Raw genomic sequence first — 14,623 nt, 5'->3', positions numbered from 1 at the left:
TGACTGGAGTAGTAAACCCAGCAGCACACAGCGAGCAGACCGCGCAAAAAACCCCGCCCAGCCCCGCGCTGATTGGCTACTCCCACCGCCAGTCAGAGCGAAACGTGTAGTAGGCATAGCAACCATAAAAAGGCGGGTCTAAGAGAGTGTATAGTAAGATCATTGGCTGATCTTCTCACGGAGACGCCCACAATGTGCAGAAGCGGCAGTAACGGACTGGAGTGAATGTAATCTGAGATGAAGAAAAAGTAACGAATATACAAGTAAAATGTACCAGTAAAGTGAATGAAATGTACCAGCAAAACAACTGACTGACACACAAAGTAGAACCTAAAATCTGAAAGATTTAATGTTAGGAAGATATTCACAAATGCATTTCATTCACATAACACTGCAATAATAATGAAAAAATGAATGAATGAATGAATAAATAAATAAATAATATATTTTTATTGTGGAGCACTTATGAAGAAACTCAAAGTCACTTTACACAAGTTAAAACAAGGAGGGACAAAGAAGAATGTACAACAGGAGTATAAAACATAGTATAGAATATAGAAATAAAAAATATATAGAATAAACAGCTTTACAATTTTCCATCCTTTTCCTGTCCAGTGAAAACCATGTATCTCCAAATGTGTTGATTCTCAACATTTATGATAAAATAAAGGATTAATTGTTCCTTCCCATACTGTGTTTCAGATTCTACTACATCTCATTTTGAATAAATATTTGAAACCCTCTTAAATTCTCTCAATAATACATTGTCAAAAATCTATGTTATGTTATGTTATGTTATGTTATGTTATGTTATGTTATGTTATCTTATCTTATCTTATCTTATCTTATCTATCTTATTTTATCTTATCTTACCTTATCTAATCTGTCTTATTTTATTTTATCTTACCTTACTTTATCTTATTTTATATTATCTTACCTTACCTTATCTATCTTATTTTATCTAATCTTGTCCACATTAACTCATGACATCTCTGACTTTGTATTCGTCAAACATGAGAAAAACATGTAGCTCAAGAAATACAGTTACAGTCCTACAACCATACCCAGTCTCCCTTATTTGCAATATTTTCCTGCATTTACATACTTTTCTTATATCTACAGAGTACACATACACACACATGCACTTTTATACCCATATTAGATGATTAATGGCTGTATGAGCACCTTTATGAACAACCTTCCCTAACATCAAGCCTCTGTTCAGAAACTTTAGGATCTCCACTTGAATATGTGTGTTTCTGAACAATGCTTTGCTGCACAGTATAAATTTACCATAAGTGCCTCCTCTTGGCAGTTCAGTGATGCTGCTGCTGGTATGAGACAGTCAGAAACAGTCAAAGAAAACCTACGAGACGAGCCTCCTGCTCAGTCACGGCCCAGTGGTGGTTTTGACTTCTCTGCATCCCTGCAGTCATCCTCCCCTGAGTCATGGACCTCATGAGTTTATTATCAACACAGAACGCTGTGTACGTTTAAGGCCAAAATTAAGAGCCAAAACACAGCCTCTTTGTCATTCTGTTTTGTATCCTTGGGCCAGTCAGGTAGAAAAAATGTCAGTATTTTTCCTCTTGCTCACAACTCCATGTGTGCACCAAGAAATCATTAATACACTGCAAAAAATCCAAATCTTACCAAGTGTATTTTTCTCATTTCTGGTCAAAATATCTCATCACACTTAAAATAAGACATAATCACCTAAAGAGGAAATTTTCAGTGAGATATAAGAACTGATTTTTAGACAATAGATCTGGAAAATCTGATTTCAAGAAATCTTACCAAGATAATTTTCACTTGTTCCATTGGCAGATTTTTTTGCTTAATTTAAGATTTTTTGCTTTATTCAAGCAAAAAATCTGCCAATGGAACAAGTGAAAATTATCTTGGTCTAGTTTCTATTTTTATTGGCCTGATTTTCTGAGTTCATGAAACACTGAGTTTTTAGAGATTTAAGGTTCGTACAACACAGTGATGATGCGGTGCAATAGATTAAAACCACAGTATGCAAACGGTAGTTCAAATAAGATCAAGCTGAAACATGCGTAAACATAAAATGGAATATACAAATCAGTTCAACTTAAAAATGAATGAAAAAACAACATATAATGGTAAAACAGACCCGGAACCACTTTACTGTCATTTTTCACCTTTAACCCATAAAGGCCCGGCCACATTCATCTACTGATATAAACTGTTTAATACCTGTTGATCCACTTAACCTATCAATATGTTGCAATAACTGGTGTAAAATCCAGTTTGTCGTCTTTTCATGGTCATCAGATATGACCCATTTGGACGTTCAGAGGCTTACAGCAGTTACCTTGGAAACACTGTCATCTTCTAGAGCACTGATTCACCAGTAAAACCCATGGAGTTAGATCAATGACACTGGATGGAAACACTTATTTTTATGGTCAGTTATTGATATATTTTGCTGAAAAAGTCACATTTTCTTCAGGTTTCTTTGTTTCTGATAACCCTCAATTTTAATCTGAACTTTCATGAACATCTGCATGATCAACAAATTAAATATAGAAAATTACATGATTTTCACTGAAAAACCACTATATACAGAAGATAATATTATAATAAATTGTGATACATCACTTAAGAAAGGTTCAATCCACAGAAAAAATCATTTGGGAACTTCCACAAAAGTAGCACTAGGTCTTTATGGGTTAAAATGCATTGTACTGATAATACTAACACACTTTTACATAGAAATAGTATCAACATAAGCGCACTGATTATTAAAGAAAAACATCCTGAAATTGTACCATGAATAAAAAATGCAGTTGCTGACTTTCACAACATGCATTTACTTCTTTAAGGGGAAAACCATCTCAGTCATTAGTGTAAAAATAACTGACTATATGCATTCACATCAGTGTTTGGTGCAGCGAAGGTATCAGGCTTTCACACCCTCAGTTCCTTCAACTGACACAGGATATGTTCTGCTCTGTCCTGGCTGTTCTAGTCTCTTTGGGGCCATTGTGAATCAGACAGATTCTCTGATCTACAGAAAGCTGTAAACACACCTTCAGCTTGAGGAAAGAGCTAATGTGGAAGAAAATATACACCAAAAAAGTTCAGTACAGTCAGGAAACAAAAGAAAAAAAGAGGAAAATGATGAAGTTCCAGTACTTCCTGTAGGTTTAACATTTGTGAACAACAACAGTTCAGTTCAGAGTTCAATTACATCCATTTACTGTAAATAGATCTGGTGACATGCAGGTAAAAATACTTAAAGGCCATTTGAGAAGACTGTAATTAAACAGTTGAATAGACTCAATTATATACTCATAGAATAAATACTTTTTTGGGCATTTCACCTGTATTAATGAGAGTGATCATGACAAAGCAGAGACAAAAGTTAAAAAGACATTATTCACTGTTTTTCACACAATCAACAATTTTGAATGGGAATTTAGGTGATCATTTAAGCTGAATATCCACAAAAGTCTTTTTAACCCTGTAAAGCCTGAAACATGATATTAATAAAAATTCCAGTTCTTTGAAACTGGAGCCTTTATTGGTCCCTCTGAACAACCCAAAACATTTTTTTTCCAAATATTAATTTCCATGAATGAGTTTCAATTTTGTATCATATTTGATACATTGGGTCTCAATGCTCAAATATTATTATTTCTGAACAAACAAAAACATAATATAACACAAACACGTTGAACAAATTGGTAATTCCTTTTCTAAATTGCCAAAGTTCTTCCTCCTTCCTCATTAATGTCAGTCTTGTAGTGTCACTAAAGGCCTCTGGTGAATGAACTCCTCCCCCTGGTGGAGTATCTGTGTATTGCGTGTATCTAATTATATACATCAGGTTTTTCAAGAAAAAAAATATCACACTGATCATGTAGAGGGCTTCAAAACTCATGTATCAAATATGATACATTTGACATTATAGGGTTAAAGGGTTTAAATGTAGTATTGATATTCCAAACTCTCACCAGAAGGGGTCACTCTAGTACCAGAACACACTGAGGACCAAAACCACCAGTGAATCGACATAGTGTATCCACAGACTGGATGACTGAGTAAAACATAAAGCTCATAGTTTCCACACATCTGTACTGTGGTAGTTTTCCTCTGCAGAACTAAAACTCATCTGTGCTTATTTTGTCACTCAAAACAACACACTGTCTAATAATGTTCACGTGTCACATCAGCTGATAGTTTACATTATAGCTCTGTTAGCTTAGCGCGGTTAGCGTCAATCAATCAATCAATCAAACTTTATTTCTATAGCACTTTTCATACATGTTACATGCAGCACAAAGTGCTTCACAACAAAACCCCCCACTGTCCCGCGGTTGCAAATAAAAATACAAGCAACAAAGTCAAATTTACAGTAAGAGTTTAATTAAAAGCTAGCCTAAAAAGATAAGTTTTAAGTTTACTTTTAAAAATATGAACACTGGCAGCGGACCTCAGGTCCTCAGGTTGGCTATTCCGTAGTTTGGGGCCATAAAAGCTGAATGAGGCCTCACCATGAGTCTTAGTGTGGACTCTAGGAACAGTTAAGAGATGACTACCTGAGGACCTGAGGGTCCCAGAGGGCTCATATGTTAAAAGCAAATCAGATAAATAAATAGGGCTAAGACCGTTAAGAGTTTTAAAAACCAATAAAAGCACTTTAAAACTGATCCTGAAGCTCACAGGAGCCAGTGCACAGACCTGAGCACTGGTGTTATATGCTCTCTCTTTCTGGTCCTCGTCAGCAGTCGGGCTGCAGAGTTCTGGAGCAGCGTAGCTCTGTTTTTAGACAGAAATCAGCCACAGTAAAACCACAGATCACCTGTTTTCTGTTCGGTTTGTGTTGTCACTAACTGAACTAAAGATCTGTTTAGAATCCAACAAACAAAGTCAGAACTGTCTCAGTTTAGTCTGAGCCGTGGATCAACAAACAGCAAAGATGATAACTTTATAACTTCATAAACCTCATAATCCAACTCACCCATGTAAAAGAAACACTGCCACTTCAGCATCAGACTCCATTCCTTTCATTTACAGCTGAGTCCAGTGGAGAAAACAACAACAGCACTTCTAGTTTTTATCACCAAGTCCCTTTCACCAACTATACAAGTTGATTCTTTGTGGTTCTCATCCCATCTGGTCACTTCCTGATGCTTTCCTCAAAGGGCCCATGGTGTTAGTTTGTCACAGTGACTCATTACTCCCTCTAGTGGTCGTATAAACCCCTGGTTCATCAGTGTAATATTTATTGTGACTGAGGATGGCAGAGGTTATGTTTTCACCAGGTCTGTCTGTCTGTGTGCAAGATAAGTCAAAAAGTTAAGGACAGATTTTGATGAAATTTTCAGGACACGTTGAACTGGCACAAGGAAGAAATGCGAAAAATTTTGGTGGTGATTTGGGGGGGGGGGGTGTTGTTTGTTTGTCTGTCTGTTAGCAAAATAATTGAAAAAGTTATGGAAAGATTTTCATGAAATTTTCAGCAAATGTTGATACTGGCTCAAGGAACAAATGATAAAATTTTGGTGGTGATCGGGGGGAGGGGCTGATCTGCCTTGGCGGAGGTCTGCGCTCTTTGAGTGCTTTTCTGGTTTATTTATTTTATTTTATTGGTTTATTTAATAGGAACCATGCACATTTATGAACATTGCTGTATAACAAATACACCCATGTAAATATGCCAGAACTAGTAAAAATAACTCCTGTTCATCTGCAGTCCTCAGGCAGGTGACAGAAACAAGACACAAAACAGCCAATAGTCCAACACTTCAGTCATTGGCTATTAATTAAAAAATGTAAAAACACACATAATGATGACATCAAAACAAACAAATAAACAAAAACAAATAATAATAATAATAATAATAATAATAATAATAATAATAATAATGGATTAGATTTCTATAGTGCTTTTCTATGAACACATACTCAAAGCGTGTACAGTGGATCCATTCTTCATTCACTCTCACATCCTCCCTCTGGTGGTGGTAAACTACATCTGCATCCACAGCTGTCCTGGGGGGGGGGGGGCAGACTGACAGAGGCGTAGCTGACAATCTGCACCTACGGCCCCTCCCACCACCACCAAACATTCACACACATTCACACCAGTGTGAGTACCAGCACTGGAGGCGGGGGTGAAGTGTCTTGCCCAAACACACAACAACACGTGGACAGAGCGGGATTCGAACCGCCAACCCTTCAGTCATTGGACGACCCGCGCTACCACCTGAGCCATGGCCCTAGACATATAGACATAGGATGATCACAGGGGCATTAGCCTTTACAACACTGACGTCTTTGGCAGAACTTCAGAGGTGTTTATTATTATCGATCATTTCTGGTGATTTTTTTAAATACTACATAGAGCTCCTGTAAAGATGTCATTACACATTTTGTTGAAATGTGGCAGCTACACCTGTGATGAACACATGTTGTGACTCACCACAGCGTCCTTTCAGATGCTCTTTCACTTCAAAGACAGAAAAGCGAAGGTCCTCTGCTGGAGACGTTCACGCCTGATGTGAGGCTTAGTGATGCAGCATTAAACCAGTGCAGGATGGTGCAAAGCATCGCCTCAAATACAGCAGAGGAGCTGTGCACAGACCTACAGTTCCTGTGCTTTTCCTGTGTTTATATATAAATGATTAGTGGCTATCACCTCAACCACAAAGATACAAGTGAGGATCAGAGTTAGAAGAAGACATACAGTACAACTAAGAAGTTTTCATTAAACAGTCTTTTGATCCAGATGGGAGTCAGATGTCAAACAGAAACTGTGGGGTTCAACACAAACCTTTTCTTTAAACGTCTGGCAGTGTTCCTGTGCTTCCATCTGCAAAAACAAATGAAATAGAGGATAATCTTTTGAGCCTTTAATCCGCTGTAAAATCCACCAAATAAAATGAAATTAAGCGTCTTATTTAATTATGTATCATCAGTCTGTGCCACCTGTTGGTGTTTCTATTCTTATCCTACGGAGCGTCCCCGTCGGCTCATCTGCTCTTATTTGTCTCCCTCTAAAGGTGCTTTTTGATCATCGTCACCTAGTTCATCTCTCCTCACCGGTGCGTTTCCATTATCTAATTATGTGTTGCAGATGGCAGATGAAGGGCGTTCACAGTTTAGGCGTTCAGTCTTTGATTAGCGTTTCCTCTCGGTGACTGTGTGGACAGAGATCACAGTGAAAATCACTGGAAGCTTCATGGAAAAACAGACGCATGTTCCTTTACTGATGACAGTCGACTACATGTGTTCAACCAGAAGAAGAAACCTGCATGGACATGGAGCAACGATGAAGTGTATGTCTTTGTGTTTTAGTTTAGTTTAATTTAGTTTATTTCAAATATGCAACAAAACAAAATAATCCTACTTAGTCCTCATAAATGAAACAGATTTATAGAGCAGTGGAGAAACATTAAAGTTTAGATCTTTATATTTTAGTTTTAGTTTAGCTTTAGTTTAGTTTAAGAGGACATTTAGTCTATATAATGTATATTATTCTGCACAAAGTGAGAATGGGATTTTCCTTGGTCAGGATCTGTCCAGTCAGTCCAGCTGGGATTTACAAGGAGGACAATTAATACTGAACAAACAAGAACTGAAACTATGAATTATGAAAGAGCTGCAGCATCTGAAACTGACCACAGTGAACATGTGACACAAACAGAAGCACAGTGCTGCAGTTTCACAACCACAGTTTGTCATGTCTGTTATTTAGTGGGACTGTCTCTCTCAACTCACCATATATTTTTTATTTATACATTTTTTAATTTTTAAAATTTTTATCAATTACTAGAAATTCCAGGTGACCCCATGTGGGGTTGCGACCCCAAGGTTGAAAACCACTGCTTTCAAGGGTTTAAACTACCACCCTCCAGGGGGCGTAGGGACACCATCGGCATTGCGGCACTTACTGAGCTACGCCCCACCCCCCATCTTTGTGTTACCCCCCTCACCAGCCAAGGGGGGGTCTACCTATGCTACCTATCATCAGAGCCACTCCCCCCTGCCCCTCCCACTCGACTATTTGTTTCAGAGGGAGATGGATGCGTCAAGGAGGATAATGAAGAGGTGTGTGTGTGTGTGTGGGGGGGGTTTAACCTACAGAGTGCTATAACGCTAACCCCACCCCCCTTGTCACAATTTGTTTTCTGGTTGAGAACCACTGATTTAGACGTTGATGACTGTGACGTACAGGGTGTCCAGGTGTCTTTACAATAATATATTTATATATATATTACAAAACCAATGATGAGATATGTTGGTCAGATTTGTTCTGTGTACTCAGTGGTTATCAAAGTTTTTCATCACATTGTGGGATCATGTGCAATAGAAGCATTGGTCCATTTTTCTTCAACAAGAGATCAATTATTGCAACTGGATGACCTTCAACCAACCATCATGTTCCAGGTAGATGTTCCCTCTGCACTTCAGGGACTGTATGTCGGTGGGTTCTTAAATCAAACATTTCCAGACCAGTGGATAGGAGGGGATGGTCCGATTCCTGGACAAAGACATCAGGTATCGAACAAAGATACAGAACATCAACAACCTGAAGTAAAAACTCACTGATGTCATTGATGAGTCTATGATCCAGACAACATGGACATGATCCAGTACGGTCTGGATGTGCTGTGTACAACTAAAGGTGTCCATATAGAGGTGGATTAAATGAGGCAAAAACTTCAATATTTTGTATTTTGTAGTAGTTTCCACAAATTAGTCTATTCATTTGCTTTTGTAATAGATTTGTTCCCTGAATACATTTGACATTTAAAGTCTGTGATTCATTCTAGTGTTTGTGTGTGAACGTGTCTGAAACCTTGTTAGTTTTGCTGTTGAAGTGAGATCATTCTGAGTCAGTGTCTGCAGTTAAATGTGAAATAAAATATAAATAAAAACAAAAATGTGTGTGATGTCAGAATGTGTTTACAGAGTCTGAGCCAGTTTTACACCCACACAACAAGCCATAGTCACATTAAATTCCCTTTGTTTCAGTGGTAGAGTGGGAGGGGACTCAGGTTCAAGGATGAGCGCAGGAACCAGGCTGGGAACTGAACTCAGGTCCTGGACATGTGTGCCACCATGTGTTCTCATCTCATTTGCATTCTACTCATTCTTGTGTCAGTCTTAGTCAAAGCAGGGGCACAGAGATGTCACTATGTTACTGTCTGGTGCATTTGCAGATTTGTTTGTCATCTCATCACAGTAGTTGAAAATAAGTCTGTTAACTCTTCATAGTTCAGTCATAGAAATACTCTGACCATCAAACTATCAACCTCAGTGTGTTATTGGAGGACAGAACAAGACTTTGTGACTTTTGTATTCACAAAAGTCATAAAGTCTTGTATAATTTTTTTTTATTATGTAGAAAATTAAGGTTAATGAAGTTACTTGTCCATAAGTGGCAAAAATAAATCAATAAATAAATAAATAAATAAAAAAAGATAAAAAAGAAAGAAAGAAAAACTAGCAGCAAGGTGTATTGTTTTTGGTACGGTTTGTTCGTTTGTTTACACTCTACCAGCCAAACTCTTGGTTGAATTTGTACCAAACTGGGTTCATAGATTGCCAGTGACCCAGAATAGATGTCAATACATTTTGGGAAGAGTAGGTCAAAGTTCCAATTTATTTATTTATTTGATCATTTTATTGATGGCTTTTCAACAGCATAACATGGATGCATCATACAGTGTGTACATTTTTACTGTCCTTCATAACATACGTCCTCACTCACAGCTTAGATAAAAACAGAAACATGTAAATATAAAAACCAAAAGACATCAGGAATATGAACAGGAGGCACATGGTATTCATACAAATTGTAGATGTGAAAACATAGCAAAAGTAAAAAAAACAAAAAAAAAAAAAAAAAAAAAAAAAAAGTAAACTTACATGAAATAAAATTATTATATAATTAAAAAAAAAAAAATTAAAATTTTTTAATTAATTTTTTAAAATCTTTTTTCTTCTCCCCTTTACTTATAATGGGTGAAATTTCTGTGTCAGAAACATTCAAATATTAACCCTTAGTGGTCTGAGTCTATTTTGTCTGTTTTTCAGTCCTTTTGATTTTGCCTTTATATACTATAGAAACAAATGTTTACTATAGCCATGTTTGGGATCTGTTTTTTCAGCACAACTTCATTTATCTCATCTGTCTATTTTTTTTTTCACTTTAACCTACTATAAAAAGTTAAAAGGACAGAAAACACACAAAACAATAAAATCTGATTTGAAAAATGTGTATAATTTATTGCATAAATAGCACACAGATGCTTAACGAACCTTTTCAAAGACTTTAAAAGTGAATATTGGTTCCAAATATTAGGTATAGACAATTAAAATTATAATAAATTAAAACTATTCTCAAATATTTGACATAAAAGCAGATCTTTACATAGGTGTTTTCTCCAGAAAAGTATGGTAATCAAACACGGTTATCATGAGAATTAGAATTTAAACAGTAATACTAACCGTCTGTGATTTTACCGCGGTTTATCGTTCTACCAGTAACCGTTACATCCCTGTAACACACACCAGTCGTCGGTCCCACATCACTCCAGTACTCACATCCCTACACTGGCTTCCAATAAATTTCCACATCCACTTCCAAATCCTCCTAATGACTTTTAAAGCCCTGCACAGCCTGGCCCCAGTTCCATCTCTGACCTCCTAGTTTCCTCCTCACCCTCACATCCACTCCGTTCATCAAACCTCCACCTCCTATCCATTTTTGCATCCCTCGCTCCAACTTCTCAACAAAAGGTGACGGTGCTTTTGCAGTTCTGGTCCAACTCTCTGGAATAGTCTTCCCCAGGTCATCAGATTCTACAGACACCTTCATCCACTCTAAAAAACTCACTTTTATAAACAAGCATGTCATTAAATCAGGACAGTGTGTGTGTGTGTGTGTGTGTGCGTGTGTGTGTGTGTATTTGTGTATGGAGGTTTGTTTCCGTCTATATTGTGTGTGTGTTGGTGTATTCAGTGTTGGTTGTGGGTCTGTCTTCGGGGTTGTTTGTTTGGGACATATGTGGCCATGGTGTTCGTTCAGTGTGTGTTACTTGTGTCAGAAAGTTTGTATCTGCTGTTGAAACTGTTTTCTTCTTCTTGTCTTTCCTATTTGTTCTTATCTTTCCCTCCTTTATGTGAAGAACTTTGTAACATGTTGTTTTAAAAAGTGCTACATAAATAAAGCTTTACTTACTTATTTATTTGTTATTGTTGTTTTTACCATTGCTGCATTTAACAGATTCAGGAAGTTTCCTAACCTCTACATCCGTCTCTCCCACACCCTGAGACCCTTACAGACTAAATGTCATGTTCGGATTGTGTCCTGCAGTGGACAGACAGGCTCTCCTTCTCCTCTTCCATGTTTCTGCGTCTCTTCTGACTCCTTCAAACCTTCTCGTCTCCCACTGGCTCATCAAAGCTGCCAAGACAGAAGACGGACTCAACTGCTCCTGAAGCACAGACCCGGTTCTGGATCCAGCCCACAAACTGATATTCTCCTCTCATCTCCACGGGAAATCCAGTTTGCGTGGCGTCCATCTGTGGTAATAAGAGCTCTGAGCCCAGTCTGGGTGATATGACAGACTGTTAGTGTTGGACTGAAACAGGCTGCAGCGTTTGACTGTCAACCACAAAATGACACCAGAACCCTCACCAAACACTCCAAACCCAGCAAAGATCAGCAGAACATACATACACTATAGAGCCCAGCAGATTAAGCAGCCAGCCGATTAATCGGGTCAATTATAACGCATCACCAATTAATCAACATCAACCAATATGTAGCCGATATATTAACTTTTTTTGCTGCGCGGGGATTCTGTCACTTGCTGCTCCTGTGTGTGTGTGTGTGTGTGTGTGTGTGTGTGTGTGTGTGTGTTGCCCGGAGAATAAGAGGAAGTTTAAAGCATGTTAGTTTCACTTTCACTCCTGGTCAGACAATGATGCTATCACCCCCACACACACAATCACATAATCATGGAGCTACACCACCCCCCCCCCGCGCACTCTGACAAGGATGGACTGCTTAAAAAAATAAAAAATTCCCTTCGTTTTCATCTTTGTCAATGTCAGATTGATATGAAATCGATTTATTTTGCTCCAGGAATTTTCTGTGCTGTCACCATACGACACTTTTTGCTCCGTCACTTGTGTTCACTTGTGGTTTCCAGTCGTCTTCTGGTCCCCACTCTACCTGGAAACATGGAGACTAAAGCAGCAGAGTCCTGTCTGGGACTGATTTGAATACGACAGCAAAAAAGATAAAACATGCAACAAAACTAAACTAAACTAAAACTAAACTACAACTAAACTAAAACTAAACATTTAGAAAAAAATGAAAACTAATAAAAACTGGCAAACCTGCTCTAAAAACTAATTAAAATGAACTGAATTAGAGAAAAAGTCCAAACTAAATAAAACTAAACTAGAATGAAAAATCCAAACCTGTTAGAACCTTGGAACCACTGCACTATCAGGTTTTAATCTGTGGTCTGTTTTTAATCACTGTGAATTATGTCCCACTGTTTTATGCATATTTATGGTACTTGTCGAACCTGTTTCTGTCTTATAATCTAATCCTGCTTTTAGATGTAAAGCACTTTGGGCTTCTTGATGTTGTCGTAAAGTGCAACAGAAATAACCTTTGATTTGATTTTGATTTGAAACCAAAACAACAGAAGTATTGTTGTGCAGACGACAGTGTCACCTCTGTTCTCCACGCCTGTTGGGAAACTCCATCCTGATAAACAAACAGCGTCAGTCTCCTTCTCTGCTGGTCCAGATGGACCTCCTGCTGCTCGTTTCTGAAGGCTGCTGTGTCTGAGCTCAAACGCAGCAGGTCCAGCGTCCAAGCGCTCAGCTGTGCAGCGCTGAAGGGCTTCAGAAGGTCACACAGGCAGAAGTCCAGTCAAAGTTTGAACGGTCAGTTTTTTATGAGGACTCTGAGCTGAACGGTCAGAGGATCTGCAGTGGGCCTGGGTGCAGGAACTGACCACATGCAGCCACTAGGAGGCGCACCGGCTCTGCTTTACATCTGTGGAACTGCATCATCACTTAGGTTCTGGTCCTGGTTTAGTTTTCCGGTGTGGCTTTGGGTCGGTGGTTTTCAGGCTGAGGTGAGACTTCCTAAGCTGACAGTTTGTAGAAGGGCAGATCCTGGATCATTATTGTCTTGACAGGAGTTCACTAATGAGCGCTTCTCCTCTAATCGGACCATGACATGGTGGGAAAATACCACAAGTATGAAGTGGTCCACCAGCACGTCAAACCACCAACTCACACAGAACTGAAAAAAAGAAGAACACAGTACATAGTAACCAGTCTGGTGCAAAAAAACAGACTTTTCAGACTTCAAACTGAGCAGATATTACTCAAAGTACTGATGAGAATGCTTTTGTTACTTCAGCATCTTCTGTTTACATCATAAAATTAGATTCAGATTACATTTATTATTCATTAGACCTAAAAATGACTTTATTATTGTTATAATGTGGGGAGGGAGGAGCACAAGGACTGTTCAAACAGAAGACAATTCGAAAACACTTCTAAGAATATGTTTTTGACAAGATATAGGGGAGAGGGTTATTAACTGTCACCATATGTTCACTGTTGTTTATGTAGATATTTCCTTCCTTGAGTTAGTGATTATTTGTTTATTTATTACAACTAAGAAAGGAATTGGTAAAAGATTATATGTGTATTTGTATGTGTGTATATGTATAAACGTATATATGTGTATATGGATGAATGAGTGTGTGTATGTGTGTTTATGTGTGTGTGAATAGATATATACAGTAAATATAGAATAAAATAAAAAATGAAAAATAATACAATACATAAAATAAAGTTCAAAGGAGGCTTCATACTTGTAAACTGTTCTTTTTTTTTTTTTTTAACTTAGATGTTATTAGATTTTCTTTTTTATCAGTAAAATACAATGTGTACATTTAAATACAGTTCAGTTTGTTTCTTTTCCTTTTTCTCAGCTGTATGTACACATATCACATACCTAACAATGTATAGTGTGTGTTTGATTTTTGTACTTGTGTATAAATAATGTACTTTTATATTCACACACTTTGTCCAAGTGAGCGGTGGTTGATCTGCAGGGGCACCTGTCTTTTTCTTATTCGTGTAATTTTTCATTGTTTTTTTTACCTTATTTATTTCTTTAACAGGGAGAATGCAGTCAAACATAGTTGGACGTTTGCAGCTCAGAGTTTAAAGCTAGTGCTAATTCTCAGCTCCAGTCCCCGGTTGGGCTGTTCCACAGATTTTTTTCTTAATTCAGTATTTATTTATTTTTTGCTTAATTCAAGGAAAAAATCTGCCAATGAAACAAGTGAAAATTATCTTGGTAAGATTTCTTGAAATAAGATTTTCCAGATCTATTGTCTAAAAATCAGTTCTTCTATCTCACTGAAAAATTCCTCTTTAGGTGATTATGGCTCATTTTGAGTGAGATGAGATATTTGGACTAGAAATGAGACAAATACACTTGGTCAGATTTAGATTTTTTATAGTGTAAACCATCAAAGACCGAAAGTGTCTACTGATCTAAAAGATTTAATAACTGTCAATCCACTAATTCTATCAA

Source organism: Sphaeramia orbicularis, chromosome 4 (genome assembly GCF_902148855.1).
Source record: "Sphaeramia orbicularis chromosome 4, fSphaOr1.1, whole genome shotgun sequence".
In the NCBI taxonomy this organism is placed as follows: Eukaryota; Metazoa; Chordata; class Actinopteri; order Kurtiformes; family Apogonidae; genus Sphaeramia; species Sphaeramia orbicularis.
This window is presented reverse-complemented; position numbering follows the sequence as displayed.